This window comes from Choloepus didactylus, chromosome X, assembly GCF_015220235.1.
Source record: "Choloepus didactylus isolate mChoDid1 chromosome X, mChoDid1.pri, whole genome shotgun sequence".
Classification (NCBI taxonomy): Eukaryota; Metazoa; Chordata; class Mammalia; order Pilosa; family Megalonychidae; genus Choloepus; species Choloepus didactylus.
In genome coordinates this window covers 101,067,631-101,073,630 of record NC_051334.1, presented here as the reverse complement: position 1 = coordinate 101,073,630, position 6,000 = coordinate 101,067,631, and the positions used below count along the sequence as shown (strand labels likewise).

At 28.8% G+C, this 6,000-nt stretch overlaps 1 protein-coding gene across 1 annotated transcript in view; it reads right to left on the bottom strand.

Annotated features, from left to right (window-relative positions):
• Positions 1–4,721: 4,721 nt before the first annotated feature.
• Positions 4,722–6,000, bottom strand: part of LOC119523291 (protocadherin-11 X-linked-like) — a 184,011-nt gene continuing 182,732 nt past the window's right edge. The window contains exon 4 of the mRNA XM_037822054.1: positions 4,722–5,043. The gene's annotated coding sequence lies outside the window, so the exon portion shown is untranslated. The remainder of the gene's footprint in view (positions 5,044–6,000) is intronic.

The window sequence follows — 6,000 nt, the reverse complement described above, 5'->3', positions numbered from 1 at the left end:
AGGCAATCTTTAGGTTATGTTTAAATTATATTTTTCTGCTAGAAATTTGACTAGCATAAATATAAATGCATATTTGCAAATATAAATATGTATATACAAACATTAACCCAACATTTTAATAACGCTATATTAGAGTTATTTGAGAATCAAATTAAAGTGAATTTTACTCTAAACACACAATTAGGTATATTAACTCTCAGACACAAGTTTGATATATTTATCCTTAAATTCTCACACCTAAAGAAACTTAATTGTATGTTCCTCACCACTTCTATAATTTGTACAATAGAGATAAATTTGGAAATAGATGTGTGCATAGCCTTATAAACAACTAAAATGTATACACACATGTAAAGTTGAATTGTAGCACCATTTAGATTTTAGTTGTTAAATGTTATCAATTACTCTAGATCCAGATAATGATAACCTTATATAGCATGTCAAACAATTTTATCTATCAAAAATGAAAAGATTATAATATTATTCTGTAGTACTAGATACAGTTGTTATCTTCATAAATTCAAACAATTTTGTCAGGTAGACAACATATCCTCATCTGTAATGAACAACTGTATGTTGCCTCCAGATGTTTTGGTATCATGTAGACACAATCATGATACCTATTAGAAGAAAACTCTGCACCTTTGCTTGAATAACTGTATTTGTGTGGGAAATGCTAATTATTTTATCTAAGCATTATTGATAATGTATACAATTTTTTTGCAAAGAAAGGAACATCATATATAATTTTGAATGACAAATGATCAAATGAATGAAGACAGTAATAAAATAAATTCTCTCATTCAGGAGCTCAAAACCAGTTTTCCAGATTCCATGCAATTTCACTTTCCTGTGTTTATTTCCATCTTGTATCTGAGACTATGTCTGTGTTTACATGTCAAAAGACCTGATTTTTAAAAATCATTTTAATTACTTCAAGGTTATTTTTGATACTGAATAACTAGTTAAGCTGTATGTTTCAATTATTGGAAATGTTTTTGTGTAAGGTAACGGTGTTTATGATCCATTCTTAGTAGTTATATCATTGAAAACATGGTGATTTACATTGATTTTTTAAACTGAGGTTGGAACTAATATGTAATAAAACAAGTAAATGCATTTTAAAGTTTATTTTATGAATTTCTACTCTCTATCAATGAATAAAAGAAAAATAATATTATTTAAATTTTTCTTTAATTTCCATTTATCTAATGAAATAATTCTATTTTCTAATATTTCTGCCAAGCATTGGACAAAATGAATGAAAATGTTTTAAAATTTTAATTGCATTTCAATTGACAATGTAGAATGTGAAAAAGATTTTAAAACGAGTTCATTATGAGAATTCTTGGAAATAAATAACTTGGTTGTGAACATTCTAAGGAAACTTAGGGCAGAAATTTAGATGGCATTCTTTATAACTAAGAAAACATTTTCATCAGCCTTGATATTGTCATTGAAGGAAGGTTAGTCTCCTGGTGGAGATAAATAGCATATCTTGGTAATACATGATGATCAACTATAATATCACACGAATTTATCCAATCATAAATCTATAAAAATAAGCAATATGCATAATAAATAAGTCAATAACTGAGTAGGTGTAAAAAAAACCCTACATGTGTAGTTAATAGAAAAATAACAGACTCATTCTGTATATTGTGAAATGCACCACTTCCAAAGGTTACAAGAGCTTTCAAACAAAATTAGTAAGTTACAAGGAACTTATGAGCTTGAAATAAAAACAAATAATTAAAAAATTCTCCTTCTAAAATCTATCTACATTTCCCAAATTTGTCTACAATGAACAAATATCACATGTTCAATAGAAATAAGAGCCTATGACTGCTACAGAATTGAAAAGTGTATTCTTAATCCTAACTACCACATTAAAGCAGGGATATCATAATGCATGAAGAAACAACTTGCATAAGAGTTCTTTTTAAAAATGATTATATACAATGCATACAGTTTTTATTATCGCAGCATCTGTGAATATACTAAAAATACACCACTAAATAACATTTAAAATAATCGAAGAAAAACAAAGCTTCACAAAATCTAAGAAAATGTGACACAACATGATGTATAGGAAGCACTTACAGAGCGTGACTTAAGTTCATGTAAGAGCTCTTAAGATCTGTCTGTCCTGTAATATTTGTGTCGAGATTAGGCATCACATCAACCTAACTAGGCATACAATTATAAAATCTAATTAAACAGTGACAAGTGCAGGTGACAAAATAGTAAATGAAGCAGTATTATTTTGTGTTGAAATGAGAAAATTATTAGATATTATATAAATAGTGGTTGACTGATTCAATCTGAATTTAATTTATAAAAATTATTCTAAAGTGTATATATTCACTTTGATAATGTGGACAGGGTGGTTAACAGAAAAAAGCTGTAACATAAAAGATTATTTAATGGATTGAATTTGTTTCATAATTTTTAATTTTAAACCATTGAAAATAAAAATAATTTAAGAAATGGAATGGTTTGAGTAACTTACTTTAAAAAATAAAGCACTTTTATATTTAATGCATAATTTGTGAAAGTATTTCACCAATATTTTTCAATTTATGCACTGTGTATTTCAATTTTCAAAAGAAAATAATACTTCTGTGCTTCCAGTGCAGAAAGTACACAGTACATTGTGGCTTATCAATTAGATAGTCTATTTATGATTAAATAGACTAAATACATCTTAAATTCACTAAAAGTCCCCTTCCCTTATCTATGATGACTAGTCTTTAGATTTGCTTTCCTTCTGTCTTTCCTTATTCACTGACTAGAAGTTCCAGGAGTCCAATTATGCCAACACAAGAGGTAGGCAGATATTTGAGACTTTGTAAGCTAAATATGTAATAATCAAATTAATGCTGCCACCATATCAACTGATAAGGAGAAACCAAGTAGGAAAATGCACACTTTGTCCTCTGTAGCTTTTGATGAAAACTAATTTTGACTCCTTTATTGTTGTCAAATGTAATAATATGATGTTAAATAACATTGTTTACTCAAGCATAAGTGATGGATACATCATGGGTAGTCAATAATCAAAATAAGAAAACATTTTCATCTCTGTCCCAATTTTAAATAAGGTTAAATCTCAATCATCATTGGTTTATGTCGATTACTATTTATGCTAGCCATGATTTTATTTGACATGGTCATTTTATCCACAATTAAATTGAGACTATGAATTTTGGAAGCCCCTACTATCAGTATAACTTGATACCTCCAGGGCAGTGAATGTAGGGGTATATGTAGTCAACTAGATTTTGACATATCTTAGAATGATTTGAATTAAACTGAAATATGTATCAATAAGTAATGGGGAAAACAGTAAAGTTGTTCTATATGAATAACTTGTGCAAAGGTAAATTCCAACTTTAAACATTTTTCTACCACAGTCGTTTGTAAGTATGTAGTACAATATTCTACCTTACATGTCACTTTTTATCACCAGTGAAAATAGTTACACTCACAGTCATTACAATCAACTAAGTTATGTTAAATAGCTAGAGAACAAATATGCATAAGAACTTCATATCATTGGAGATACAAGGGATTCTATATCAAGTTAATAGGAACACTAAATTTTAACATAAGCCTGCTTAAAATATTACCTTTACATCAAATATCCAAGAATAGCACTAATTTGAAATGCTAAATAGAGCATAAACATCTTCTAAATACCATTTCATCAAAGAACACCTCAAATAATACACTAATTTTAATAAACATACATAACAGACCGAATCCTATTTACATTTTCAAGGTAAATTGTTACAAAATTAAGCATTTTAGTCAAAATTCAGTAGTAATATCCTCTATGTCTTAATTATGAGGGCCCTTTATACTCCCTTTTGGTCAGAAGAAATCATATTTAAAAAAAAACTTTTAGTAATGTTAGTAAGGCATATGCATCTTAAAGAATGTAGCATAAAATTGGAACATGTCATTTCCTCCTTAATAAAATATAATGTACACCCAATTCAAGGCATTTACACATTTGTTTGGGAAATGAGTTAACCAACATATGGTGAAAAGTGAATTACTTTAAAGGGGGAAATTACTCAAAGCAATGAAGTATATTCTGTAATTTAATGCCAGAGAAATAAAATAGATTTATTTAGATAAGAATCGAGTACCTTAGATTTTCCCTATGCAGTTTCAAATTTAATATACAATCTTTTTAAAAAACATATCCCCTAAGTATTTCTTTCTACCTTCATGTAACTTGAGTTATGTTTCATAACATAAGAAATTACTATTTTTTCAGAATATCAGGAAGTATAAAGAACTTTACATTCTCCTTTTGCTAGATATAAATAGAAAGAGTTGCTTACTTTTTCAGTATTTATAGAAAAAAAGCATGATAATAATGTTTAATGATGAAAGTAGTGGGACAATATGATTACAATCAACATAAAAACCCAATAAGATTGTTTTATGTCATCCAAACTTTAAGTGGAGTAATAAGTAATTATAATGATTTTTTCAGCAATACTGTACTAGTGAACATTTTCATAAAAATGAACTAATTCTTTTTTCTTTAAAAATTCTCTTGCCCTGGATACTTTTCAGAAGGGTAGCTTGGATAGTTCAGCTTCACCTCCAAACCCCTGAAGATGATGTTTAAACTCTTCAGCAATCAGACAGAGCAAGTAATTCCATGTTTAGTGTTTGATGTATTAACAATCAGTGTGGCACCCAAAATTGTTGACATTTAGAGCAAGCAGAGAAACAGCACAGTAAAACTCTTTTATTTTACCGCACTGCTTCTTCCATAAATTTTAAATTTTTATTGTCAGATTAAAGCTAAAGTAACCATAAGGTTTATTGAGACATCCAATTTAAAGTACTTTTTGCTTTGCTTGCTTTCATAATGGTAAATGCAGATTGTAACATTAGTGATCTTAAACAAATTTTGAAATCACAAATCAATGGAATATTTCTGAAGGGAAATGAAATTTTGTTGTTCCTAGAAATTTATATCCCACTGCAGATTTCAATAGTTGGTGTCCTGGAATCAGTCTAGGACAAGAAAAATAACATGTTATCAAAATCAGATGGTTATGTTTCACGAGTCTTAGTTGCCAAGCATACTACATGGCTAAAATTCACATTACTATAAATAGATGCACAGAATCAAAGTTAGTGAATTTAACCATGGTGAATGACAAACCTATTCCAAGCTAACTCAATCTGCTATCACCATATTGGATTCATGTATAATATCCACTCCCTGGTTATATCCATGAGTTACAACAGACCCAACTTTCCACAATTCTTTATACCTCATTTCCAAAATTCCAAGACTATTCCAACTCTCACCATCAAAACTTGTTAGGATATTTTCCTTGTATGTGTGTGGAAGTGAAGTCTAAGATAGTGACTGGTACATGGAAGACCCTCAAAAATACTTTAAATAATGGCTCTTCATTTTTATTCTCTTTATTTTTCAAGTGTATAATCTCAATATTTTAATGGGAGAGTTGTCTTAAGCAAGACTTGGTTTTGGCAGTATATCTCTTTTATATTACAATTTAAAAAGCTGATTTGAAAATATTTGAAAATTTGAAAAGTTATTTACAGTTTTTGCTTTTCTAGGGTGATACCAACCAAGTGCTATCTGCTTGTTCTAAAACACTGAAGGTATTCATATAAGGTAATCTTTAGACTCATCCTTTTAAATTTCATGTTTCTCATTTTTACCCCTTTGTGTACAAAAATTCCTTCCAGAATACCCATAGAAATTTGTACCAACAGGAGCTTCATATGCTCCAGGTTTAGATGGCTTTAGACAATAGATGTATTCCTATCATAAAGGTATCTAATAAACATTCTATAATTTTTTCTGAACAGCATCAGAAAAAATAATCTTTATGAAGTATTTGATTTCCTTTTTAAAACATGAAATTTCTGATAAATTCCCTTATATATTAATGCCTACCAGAACCGTTCTCCATTTTCATATTTCTATTCAGTTGA